Here is a 13,941-nt window from a genome sequence, read left to right on the forward strand (position 1 = left end):
AAAACAACAATAAAGAGGGAAATAATGAAAATATTGCAGCAGCAGACTCACCAATGAAAACTACTTTACAACAATCAGAACCAAAGGTTCATATATTTTAAAAAGAAAAAAATCGATTCAGAACAAAAGATGCACTTTTTAAGTGAAAAACTGAGACCGTAAATAAACACACAAATCAAAACGTATTTGACAACATCAGGACGAATCAACGAAACTCTAGCATCTAATGAACAAGTTACAAACACTTAGAATGCTTTGAAAATAGGTTCAATATTCTACTAAATAAATAAGAAAAAACAGTCAAGAATTAGATCTTAAAAAAATAATCAAGACCGGTATCAAATCAGAAGCAAACAAATCCTTACTTCTAGTGATTTGACAGGAGACGGTTCAAGAATCAGTATGCAGTACTACAACAACACCCACCAAGACATCATGTACATACTGAAATTACTAAAATGCATATTTCATTATTAGAAAGGAATAACAAAATAATTGAGTATATTACCCGCCTCCGTAACCCTTTTTCCTGAAATTATCTATACAGTCTACCTCCATGTCTTACATCTTCACATATGAGGTTTTTTTACTTTTTTATTATCAGGAGGAAATTAACAAACTCAATAAATATCGAACAATGCAACAGATAATTGTATTTTTTCAACTTGCTTTACACCTTTCAAAATATATCAATGCCTCATTTGAACAGTTGTGAAGAAAACGTAAAACATAATTTTTCTCCTATAATTTCAATCACTTTGTATATATTCCGATTGTTAATATCCACAACATCCCCACCAAGATGCAGTATTGTCTGTTAGAGAGTCTAGCTTAATTGAGTCAAAGCTGTTATCCATAGGTTCAGTATATGTTCTGGATAGTTCCTAAAAATGACATAAAGTAACTAGTTTCACAAATGGGTGAATTGGGCGCGGAATAGATAGTAGGTTCTTTCTTGTATGAGGCTAAGATATTCACAACATTTGGAATATATCTACAGTATGTTTTTAGTTTGTGCAAAAATTCTTTGGAATTAATTCATATTGATATGTCCAATTGATGTCTATCAATCTTGTTTTAAAAATAATAAAATGGTATAGCTAGACTACATATGCAAATAAGTCAAATGTCAATAACAATACAGGGTCCATGTTGTTATGCTAATGATTAAACGCAATGTAAAAATACAATTTTGCGTAATGTCACTTTTAGATGTAGAGAAAAAACATGTCACGTTAATAACATTATTTACTCCCTTTAAGCAGTTTTGTATTGCACTTAGATAAGATAATGTCCAATGTTATTACATAATCATAAGATTTGGTCCTGGATGAGTATCTACGTTTATTGAGTTAAGAGCCTATCGATCAATTGGTAACATGTGTTGTCAACATAATTAATCGTTACTTACCTGAGCCAATGTATAAAATGCATCATCTACATTTCGGCCATCTTTTGCGCTTGTTTCTAAAAAAGACATCATATCATGTTGCCTTGCAAAGTGTTCGCCATCAGACGAAATCACTGTCCGACCATTTAATTTATCACATTTATTACCTGAAAAAATAAAGCTGTATACTAGAACTTTTAAAACAGAAATTCAAGTTAAAACTAGTATTTAAGAGGTCTTATCTTTAAAAGGGATGTTTTCGTAATGTACTTGTTACCACCGGTCATTTGATATACGACAAGCATACCTTCTGAATCGTTTTACTTTTTACACTTAATGACCCCATCCACCTAAATGTTTTGGGATCGTAAGTACGATATTTGTAATGTTGACCTGATGATCTTTCATTTGATATGCGACAACGCCATGTTCTAGAAAGTTTGAGTTTTACACTTAATAACCCCATACAACTATTTTTTGGAGGACAGGAATTTGACATTTGAAATGTACACGTTAGTCCCTTTCATTCTATATACAACAACATGATCTTTAAAGAAAATTTATTTTTTGCACTCAATGACCCAAACCAACCCATTTTTAGGGGACGTCAATTTGATATTTGAAATGTACGCTTTATGGATTTTCTTTTGATATGCGACAACCTTACCATCTAAAAGTTTGAATTTGTTGCACTAAATGACCCTACCCTTCCCACTGGGACGAAAAAGGGGTTTGAAATTTTCATTTTTGAGTAGAGCTCATTTATTTAGACGTTCAATTTGACAAACATAATGACCGCATTTGGCAAAGTGCCAAAAATGATGCAATATCAATTATATAAATAGAACTTACAGGGGCGTAGCTGCCGTTAGGCACTTTAGGCACGTGCCTACACATAAATTTTTCACAAATATTTTTATTATTAAAAAAATAATAAACAACGTTATCTGTAGATAAACGCCAGTGAAGTTGTCAAAACTGTTTAATTATCGAATGTCATGTGTACACTAGTCTCTCGTCCTTAGTGAATGGAATGTTGGATAGAATTGAATGTTTTTATATGACTTTACCTTATATAGAAACTATAAGCTAGAACTTTGGTTCAGATCATTTCACTTCTATCAACAAAAACTTGAATGAACCTTAGATTAGACACATGATTTTTTTAATTGGTTGTTGTTAGTTTTCAACTAGCTTTCCACTTTGTCTTCACCCGACCTACAATAAAACCCTTGCCAATACGCAGTCACGTCTGGTCAGAATGGGGACATTAAATCTGATGGCTAGTATGCCACTCTTTGAGGAGTTCGTAGTTGATCTACTGAAAGGCAAAAGGAGTAGGTCCGGTAAGGACCGATTTTGGCCTCAAATTTCAGGTTCATCTAACAAAAGATTTTGCACACTTTTTAAACACTTAAGTGTCTATTTCAATTGATTCAATTAGTTTATGTGAAAGATTTCAACTGATTTAGTCATAAAAACGCCACGATTCAAGCTTAAATATGAAAAATCTATTAAATATGCCAAACTGAAATGTCACTTTTCAGATGTTTTTTGTCAAAAATGAAAGTGGCCGCATCCGTGTTCATCCTCAACCTTTAAATATGTTATTTACTATCATCAAATACAACTTACCTTTCAATATTATGAATGAACACGAATGCGGCCACTTTCATTCAAGACGGAAACCGTCTAAAATTTAACTAAAATGCTAAAATTGCGAAGATTTCGGTAATTTAGCATGACTTAATGATGCTAGTACCCGATATATGTGCATTGTATTTCAAAAACAGCCCATATTTATGTAGCGAAAGCATTCTACTTTCCAGTAAATAGCTAAAAGATTACATTTTCACAATTTTGTAAAACTGCTATATATTGGGACCAAAAAGGGGTCTCACTGAACCTACCTCTTTCTGCTACTATCCAATAATCCATCATTTTCCAATGCGTGGCATTTTCAAATGTCCAGACCTTCGTACAGGAACACCTATTACAGGACCTAGCTGTTGTATTTAAATTATTGTTAAATTGTGTTTTTGTCCTGAACTTGCATAAATATTGACACTGGATGTTTAAAAATCAATCAATCAACTAGCTTCCAGTAATTTTGAGTACTCTCATATATGCGTGTAATGACCACAATTATTCAAATTTCTAAGCAGGTAGGGATTTTACAGTAGAGGATATAAAGACATATGAATTTCTTGAATTTTGTTACGATAGTTTGAACAGAACAGAACTTTTGCATTAGCCATCGATTATGTGTGTATGTGTTTGTGGCTTGGGTGAAGGTGTAAGAATCGAAAGATTGATGGTTGATGTCTAGCCAAAAGGATACTAGTTTTATTATATAGTAATATCAGTGTTTACGTGCCTAATTTTGTTTTAATGAAGGATTGTCAATATGTTCTATTAATTAAGTTAAACGTGTATATCAGTCAGAACGGAATAGATATAAAAATACCAAACAGGGTGTACTGCTCAATTAAAGGTATACGCTGATCTACGCTGGGCAATGCATATTGTAAATCTTTTTTTTTTTTTTTTAATTTTTTTTTTTTATATATATTTCCGATTGTACTGCGTTATTTAATTCACCATTCAGATGTTATGGTAAATTGTTCATAATTCTTCGAACTTTTCATCATGTATATTATAATTATCATGATTAAATAACCAGTAAATTTAATATTTTGCATAAAATTTTGCTGCTAAAACGCTGAAAACGTGGACCTGCTGGGGGCCTTGAGCGCCCCCCATACCCCCTGTCGATTGGTGGCTACAGTTTACTGAATACCTAGCTACGCCCCTGACTTAGTCAATGTGAAAGATGAACATTTCAAATTGACTTTTTTTTTTAGTTTTTCATAAAAAAAATTTGGTAATTTGTCAAACATATAGCAACATTATACTTTTCAATTTCTGAAAATTTCAAAAGGTAAGCTGTTGTTGATTCAGAAATACATGCCGCCGCTCACAAAATTTCAAACTACATTATCTCTTAAACGACAATAGATATTTCAAATCTGTTAACTGATAAATGATCTGCAGTTGAAGGAGAAAATTTTAAAAAAAAATAAAATTGGGACAATTCCGAATGTCATTAAGGTCACAATGAAACATCAAATATATGATGCAATACCAAACTTGAAGTCATAGAGACACGGGACTACCATAATTCAACTCCGGACCACTTGTCCTTTCAAATATCACAGATCAAGGTCATAGTACACTTTGAAGGTCAAGGTGAAATTTATCATGAACTGACATTGACTTCAAATTGAAGGTCTTAAAATACTGATCATTTTTAGGAGTTTATAGTAGGTTGATATCTGTTACCTTTAAAAAGATATGCACCACAACACTATACTTTTTAGAATCATCTTGTCGTAGCATTTGAATAGAGGGCCGGACAGTTTTGAGCTTTATGCATAAAATGTTGAGCTTGTCGAGAGGAACATTTTATACACAGTATGTTTGCAGCAAATTCTTATCATTTTCTAAATATGCAAGCTTGAAATTGCAGCGTATTTTTTTTTTATTGCACTCGGTGACCTTTGACCTGAGGTGCAAATTGAAGGTCACATAAACTTAAGATTATTGGTGTGGGTCCCAAGTCTCTACGACTTCCGATTCTCGAAATACAATTTTTCAAAAGTTGTGTATATTTTTTCAAGGGAAATAACTCCTTATAAGGGTTAATTACAAAATGATTGTATATGTTCATTAATATTGCCATCTGTTCCTGTACATGCTTCAAAGGGACATAACTCTCAAAAGGGATGATGAAGTCCTTAGCAGCCTCATCTGGTATTACATCATGATGAGATGTGCCTATTGTCTAAATAAGGTCATAATATCTTCGAAAACAACAAGGAGGGGCCATGTCGAAAAATCCAATAAAAAGGAGATAACTTCTACAGCGGATGATGAAATCCTTAACAGGGTCATCTGGTAATACTTCATGATAAGGTCTATCGATGGTCCATACTTATTACTTGATCTTGATAACTTCAACAGAAACGGGGGAAAGCATTCTCAAAAAAAAAAAATTTCGAAAAAAAAAAACAAACAAACAAAAAAATAATTTACAAAAACAATAAGGTCTTTCCTCTCCTAGAGTAATTTAAAGTACATAGTGAGCTGTAGTATGCTATTTATCCCTTTTGAGTCACTATAAACTATTCTCATTTAGAAATGTTGTTCTGTAATAAAAGCATAAAAATAATATTACTTTTATCGACAAATAAATGCGTTAAACCTTGTGACTTAAGTGCTGGTATGTAAAATTCAAAACTTGGATAACTTATTTAAACATTACTAAACATGGGATTCTCGAAATATAACAAAAACAAAAACGAACCTTTTTAAATTAAATTATTATTTTACAAAAATAAATATAGTAACAGGCTTACTTACAAACTTTTTTCCGAACTCACTTGTTTGAGCAAATAAATATATAAGCCTTAATTCTTCTTTTTCTTTGTATAAGTTTCCTATAGAGGTGTAATCCACCAAATGATGGTACGTCACATCCAAAAGTAGGTCGAAAAAAATATTACCTTGAATTTGACAGCTGTAGGTAATTATTCCTACATTTTATTGCAGTAAAACATTTCTGGGTCATAAACATATGTCTTGGGTATTTTAAAACACCATTATTTTTTATTTGGGATTTCTATAGAATATTTTGTAATCTTGAGGTTACATGGTGACTAAACCTTGTACACAGATAAAATAAGGGAAGACATTTGATTGGTTAACTCTCAATGATGGTTATTTTCTTATATGCAATGAAATGTTATGGGAATTTTTTACTATAGAACTGGACAGGATAAAACTTTACTCATGCCAATATTTCTTTATTTGAAACAGGGTTAAATTCTGCAATTTTTTTTTGAAAAGTGCAAATTTAACAAAGACTAATAGGGGGAAATCAATGGTGGTATTACACCTAGACAGGAACACCTCTAATATTATTAGAGTATATATAAGGGTAATTTTAAGGGTAAGTTATATAATTTGTTTATTAGTATAAGCTTATCGTATTTGCATATGTGTGTATAATGCATGTCAATGACAATAATAATAATAATGTAATTTACATAGGGAGTTTATGTTGTTTCATTTTTTAAAACGTATATATGCTTTTATAACTTAAAAAAAAAACAGGTTGGGCTTACATATCTGAATATGAATTGATCAACTTCTTAAAATATTAAACAATGCTTAAAATCTAAAATATCTCTTTCATTTCATATTGCATGTATTGATAAAGAAATATGGCTTTACTCAGTATGATAAAAATTTAATTAAAATTATATATCGAATAAAAATAAAAATACAACGGATTACAATATAAAGATATTCTATCCAACTTAAGAGAAAACAAGATAATAAAAAGATGAAATTTAAAAGCGACTAAAAGAAAAGTTAAGATCATTTATTTTCATCGAAAATGGGGAATATTAAAGGTTTAGACTTTAACTGATTCACTTGTAATTTTGAGTTAGCGAGACTTTTATTACTTATACTACTTCGTGGTAGTATATGTTGTTGTTGTGCTTGTATACGGGTGATAACACTTCTTCATGGTAATATTATGGAAATATAATATTCTGAGTCCTTTTTTCACCTTTGAATGAATACAATTTATTAGCTTTTGTTTCAAATCTATACATTAGTATAACTGTCACTATAGAAACGTTCACTATCACAAATTATTTGTTGTTTAATGAATCTAATTTAATATGAAACAGTAACAATGAGACATGTTTTGCAATTTTTGAAGTTTTTCATTAAATGCAAGTCCGAAAGCCTAAAGCAAAATAAGGATATGACAAAATTAAAAAATGCAATATAACTGATATCTGTATAACAAACGTCTTGTGGATGTGTGAAGAGTTTTATGAGGGGGAGGACAGGGGTAAGGGAGACAGGGAGAAAGGGGGTAGGAGAAAGGAGAAAGGGAGTGGGAGAAAGGAGAAAGGGGGTAGGAGAAAGGAGAGGAAGGCTGGGAGAAAGGAGAAAAAATAAAATATCTCTCCTTTTAAAAAATGATCTAATATTTCAAGAAAAAATATCTCAAAAGGAGATGTTTTATTCTAATGGGAGAAAGGAGAACGGTGGTAGGAGAAAGGAAAAGAGGGGTTGGAGAAGGGAGAAGGATACCCCCTGTCCTCCCCCTCTTTTATGTATGTTTGATGATTAAAAAAAAATAAAATACCTAATAATATTTTTGGAATATCTTGACCACTGTACATGCTGATGTCATTCATCCATCTGAAGCAGTTATTAAGAGATTATGTGTTGGTGACGTCATAAACAACCAATGCAGCATGCGCCTTACGATAATACCCTGTTGATATACATCTAAATCTTTCTTCTCCTGACGTGTCCCATATTTGTAGCTGTTTAGAATATTAACATTACACGTTAGGAAAAACGATTGTTAGTGGGATATCTTAAGGTACGTGGTAGAAGATATTCTTTTTAAACATAAAGCTTAGTGTGTATGGTTTTGATTTTGTTCCTTATTGAGAGCCGTTAATTATAAGTTATACAAGTATTTTCCCGAGTACAATAAAGAATTCGAACATGTTCATTTGTCAGCAGGCGGTTAAGACAAACTTCTTGATATTCAAGATGTTGTTATGAAAAATTTTGCCGATATCCTGCATGTTTGACCTAATTTCTAAAACTGGTATCGAAGTGTTTTGCAAAATTCTTTGATTCGCTGTTTTACGTCATGCCCGCTAACAAATTGAAAACTGTACCTAAACGCCTTATTTTTAGTCCAGATTTTTATTTTTCGCATTGTTATCTTAGAAAGTCTTACTGATTAAAATACTACAGTATTAAGGTAACAATTTGACAATTTAGTAGTGTCAATCCTGTGATTATGACCCGTGTATATAGCATATTAATCCTGAATACACCGTTTGGTGGTGTGCCTGTCAGATGCGGAACGTACAGATAAGGTAATATGAAACAGGTGAATATACTATTGGTATCGGTATCGGACTCGACTCGGAACTTCTTAATTATTGGCAATATTAATTACTTGGAAAACAAAAGGGCCTTGAGTGGTGTAATTTTTAATCTACACCTTTGTACTATATTAGTTATATATAAAGTTGAATTCTTTGATTCGTCGTTATTACGTGATGACGGCTGACAAATTGGACCTCGTAATTTTAGTATTATAGATGGTTTTCTTTTGACCCTCTACGGATCAATAGAGGGTTAATAAAATCAATCGAGGTGAGGCTGAACCTCATATAAACTTTACTCACCTTGTATGATGGTCAGTTGCAAACCATTTCAGGTAGAGTAAATAAATACCCAGTTTAAACATTAAAGCCTAATCAAGAGAATAGCTGGTTCACCGTTGAGCCTCGTTTTTGTCTTGTTTAAAGTTTATCCCACTTACATATTATCACTGGTGGTAAGCGGATGGTCGTAACTAAAAGTTACGACCATCTGAATATGGGAGACAACTCTAGGGATAAGTTTTTCTTTTTCGATTTTCGTGCAGTAAAAGGTTCATTTGAGTCAAACCGCTTGTCTCATATACACATATCGTGAGTGCATTCTTATTGAAACCAAATTTGACACATAAAATCATTCCAATTTTCGTAAAATAGTCATTCAAAAATTCGAGCATGATGGTCGTAACTTTAACTTGTGATGGTCGTATTATCAACTATAGTATTTTGGATGATGGTCGTAACCGACACAAGATGGTCGTAACCGACACAAGATGGTCGTAACTTTGAAAAATGACCGTAACTCAAGTATTTAGACCAACTTTTATCAAGCTATTTTAAAATTACTGGGCACATGTATAACCATGTTAATAAACTCAGTTGTTATATAAAGTTTACTACAAAAAAATATTATTTCATTTGTTACTCTGATAATGGTATGCAGAAATTAAGTTAAAGAATTATCAATCATATATTTTTGATATGTTCCAAACGACCATCATTAAGGAGAAACAGTGAAAACTAATGAACTCGCATTAAGCCAAATAGTATGTTAGGGTTGAGTATTAGTATATTTTTACTGTACGTTAAGGCATAAAATTGTTGAATATTTGCTTTCAGACTTTTTATTTCCTGCAATCATGTCGGCAGATGAAATTATTGAACGTACACTTTTGAACAATCTTCTTTAATTTTTAATCAGCTAGTGCAGTTTTTATAAACCATTGGCTTTCAAATATTCGGCTTTTGGTGAATCATGATTAATGAAAATCCACAAATGCCTGGTGTTTTTATCGTGTTGTCTTTATTTTTTATCGATTGCATGACGATCTTGCGGTATATCATTGATAATTGTTCTAAGTATTGGTTCAGAATAAAAACTTAATCCATGGTGTCGCAATGAACATTGTGTTAACATAGAAAGTATGAATAAGGTTGAGATATTTTACAATGCTACACACGTTGAATTTAAGAGTAAGATCAAATATCAGTAGTTTGTAGACAGGCTTGTAGCCAGGATAATATTACAAGGTAGAACTAAATGTACTGCGGAAAATATTACATACATATATGCAGGTATATATTTTACAATGATACACGCTTTGAATTTAAGAGTAAGCTCAAATATTAGTAGTTTACAGCCAGCCTTGTAGCTAAGATAATATTACAAGGTAGAACTAAATGTACTGCGGCAACTATCACATATAAATGCAGGTTGAAAATAATTTTTATGTTATATGTTTATATTGTATGAATGTACTCATATTTAAAAGACCAGCACGCTGAGTTGAAGCATAAAGATCTATCTTTTAAATATTATCCTAGCTACAAGCTATGTATGAATACTGTTTGCTGAAGTCCTTTTGCTGAAATTCTAAAAAATACATTATCATCAGCATATAGTAAACAATGTGAATTGCTGACCCCAATATTCTTTAGAAAGAGGTTTAAGGATCCATACTGTGAAGGAATTTTTTTAACTCGTGTAGTAATTTTGACTCAAAATATGCCTCCTCTAGTAGTGGAAAGATGATCCCAAATTGTCAAGCCTGTGCCGGTATCTGATCATAGACTTTGCAATGACAAAATACATAGTGAATCTACCGAGTTAAGAAAGATTGGCAAAATGTGTTTCTCGTTTGGTAACACCAAGTAAATGTTTACAAAATTCAATGCGTAGTCTTTCTGAAAGAATCTTAGGATAAGCCTGGTCTACATTTTTTTGCTGAAGTTGAAAAAATGGCAAGATCATCAGCATATGTATAGTAAAGAATAGGCTGGTCGTGAATATACAACAGCTGGATCAGGGGAACTTTTAACACAATCAGGAAGTTCATTTATAAAAAATTTAAACAAATTTGGATTCAAATTGTCTCCCTGTTTTACTCCAACTTTAGTTCTAAAGAGATCTCTTACCATACTCTCTAACTATATTCAATAGCTTAAGTTTTATCCCTGGGAGAATGACAGTATCAAAAGCCTTCTGGAAATCAACAAAGCAGGCAAACATTCTACATTCTTTTGTATTACAATACTTTATAATAGTTTTTAGAATGAACAAATGGTCAGATGGTCGTGTTTTTTTTTTTTTTTTTTTTTTTTTGGTAAATCAAATTTGGCTCTCATCAATGATATGATATTTATCTAAGGATTTACAAAGACGTGTATCAAGTATCTTATTAAAAAGGCTTCCCCAATGAATCAGTAATTGTAATTCCTCGATAGTTATTAAGATCGGATGCATCATTCCCTTTATGAAGTGGGAATAAAAAACGTGTGGTCCAGGGTTCGTGGTATTTTCCATAAGAAAGACAAAGATGTATAACGGATAGCATGGTACCAATAGGCGTATTCAGAATTTTCTAAAACCACGGGTAATAATTATACCTGAACTTCGAATTTGCACCTTATAATCAGCTTTACTATATACCAAATGACAATACGGCTTCTCAAAATCAAGGCTAAGAATACGATGTATGTTGTTTAATTCGATTACGGACCTGCGAATTCGCGGATATGTCTTGTCTCGATAACGATCCCCATAACATTATTTTGACTCCTTACTTATGCTCTTTCGACTTAAAGTATCAATTTGTAGATTTTTCTTTTAAATTCCACCTAGTAGGTACATACTAGTTTTTAAAAGTTTATCTTTTCAATACATGCAAAATATAAAGAAAATAAATCAGGATACTGTTATTTCATATGATGTCAAATTTGTTAAAATCTCCTTTTCTTAATTCGAAACAAAGAATGATCATAACCAGAGCTGTGTGTTAAAATGAATTATCCACTTTTGAGAATTTAAATTGTTATTAAACTTAACAGCTTATAATTAGTTGCCTCTTGGTTGATTTTATACATTATATTTTAAGTAACAGTGACTGGTCATTTCATTTTGTATTGGGTTTTTTTTTTTCGATTCGTTCCAATTTTCTTTCCTTTCGCACTTTACAGGCAACCCTCTCTTCACCTCTTTTAGTTTTTATCATTTAGTGAAATCAACTTCACAAATATATCATATAATATATTCATATAACAAAAGACACGTTTAAAACTATTGACTTGTCTTATTAGGTCCTATTTAATAAAGAGTTACGACCATCCTGAACATTTTTGTTTTTTTAGTTACGACCATCATGCTCGAATTATTGAATGATCATTTTACGAAAATTTGAATGTTTTTATGTATCAAATTTTGTTTCAATATCAACGCACTGACGATTAGTATGTATGAGACAAGCGGTTTTACAGAAACATTTTTTTACTGCACGAAAATCGGAAAAGAACAATGTATACCTAGAGTTGTCTCCCATCTTCGGATGGTCGTAACTTTTAAGTTACGACCATCCGCTTACCACCAGTGATTATGGATGGAATTAGTGGTTCAATAGTAATGGAATTTCAAAGTCTACAAAATGGAACAATAATATCATGACCATTTTGCAACGAGTAATTGGTTGTACCTTTTACACGTGGAGTTGTCACGAAGCATAAGTTCCTTCATAATATAATTTCCAATTGGGAAACTTCTGTAAGGCGGAACAAATATACATTGACAGAGGTACACGATTACAATTACAGGTACTAAAGTGCATGTTCAATCACGTATTGGGGGTATTCGATGTATCAGCTGCACACTCCTACATAATGTCGTAATGCATCCCCCTTCCCGAAAGACAACTATAAACAAATGTATAAGTTTACCTTTACAATTTTACCATCAAGTTGCACCTTTTTTACAGTAAAAACTACACCACTATTCGACAATTGCTTCTGCTGAAAACTGCCTGTAGTGAACCGTGTTACAAGGCTGGTTTTCCCGACGGCTTGATCTCCAATTAAAATTATTTTGAACAAATAATCGTATGTATCTCCCATTTTAGTTTCTTTTTTAGATCATGACGAATAATTGAATGACGAAGTGATTATACAATTTAAAATAACCGGAAGTTTCTACTCAGCTGTTCAATGTAAACAATGATAATTAGGAGATAACTGTATTGTATTTTAAGCTCCGACGGCATCAATTGGGGATTTGATGGTCGCAAATTAAGTTTACAGGCGACGCGTAAGCGGAGACAGTAAACGGGTATTTGCGACCATCAAATCTCCAATTGATGACGTCGGAGCTTAAAATACAAAATTGTTATATCCATTCTAATGAAACTGACAGAAAACAACGTTAAAACATGTATTTAAAATCTGTCGTATGCCGTCTGCGCTTGCGCGTACGTCCCATAGCATCAATTGTCAATTGTCAATTGATGCCATGTAAATAAGTGACGTTATCCAATCAAAATGAACGTTACAAACGTTGTTGCATTAGAATGTAAAGTAACCGTCGTCAGTGGCGGATCCAGGGGGGGGGGGGGTTCCGGGGATGCGCACCCCCCTTTATTTTTGCCGATCAATGCATTTGTATCGGGACATATGTTTTGCACCCCCCTGCACCCCCCCCCCTTTGCCCTGGGTTAGCACCCCCCCTTTCGAAAATTCCTGCATCCGCCCCTGCGTCGTTATTCAAATGGTTCTGAACTATGATAAAATTGTTACACCGATTTACCTATTGAATTATTTTCATGTAAATATAAATACTAACATTAAATACTTGGTATGGAATTTACTATATTCACTATATTATATTCACTATAATAAAATTCAACATCATCACACAACTGGAGAATTATATATTAAAATTGATGTCAGGTAGGCAATAAAACATTACAGATAGAATAAAATAAAAAAACGGAAAACGGCCCACAAAATACTTCTCGGAGAACTAAGGTTTGAGACTTGAGACTTACCAAACGTAGCAAGTGAAGTATTCAAATCCCCCCACCCCATTTAGTCAATATTACTGCTTGTGAACTGCTGGACTCCAAAGACGTAAATTATCATTTCTTCGTATTTTGTATCATTCAGTATACTGTTAATTATCTTAAAGAATCCTTTGCCTTTATTTTGAGCTTTAAGTCTTATTTGTAAAGAGATTGCTTGATGATCTGCATGTGATATTAATGCAGGTCTTATGTCTGCTAATATTATGTGAGGTCTTAT

The 13,941-nt window shown here is 32.4% G+C and overlaps 1 long non-coding RNA gene across 1 annotated transcript; it reads right to left on the reverse strand.

Moving 5' to 3' along the window:
* Positions 1-398: 398 nt before the first annotated feature.
* On the reverse strand, positions 399-12,795 carry LOC143051586 (uncharacterized). Its single transcript, XR_012970849.1, has 4 exons — positions 12,589-12,795; positions 7,620-7,803; positions 1,412-1,557; positions 399-884 (listed from the first exon to the last, which is right to left on the reverse strand). It is a non-coding gene; the product is annotated as an uncharacterized LOC143051586 (long non-coding RNA).
* Positions 12,796-13,941: the final 1,146 nt, after the last annotated feature.

Source organism: Mytilus galloprovincialis, chromosome 1 (assembly GCF_965363235.1).
Source record: "Mytilus galloprovincialis chromosome 1, xbMytGall1.hap1.1, whole genome shotgun sequence".
In the NCBI taxonomy this organism is placed as follows: domain Eukaryota; kingdom Metazoa; phylum Mollusca; class Bivalvia; order Mytilida; family Mytilidae; genus Mytilus; species Mytilus galloprovincialis.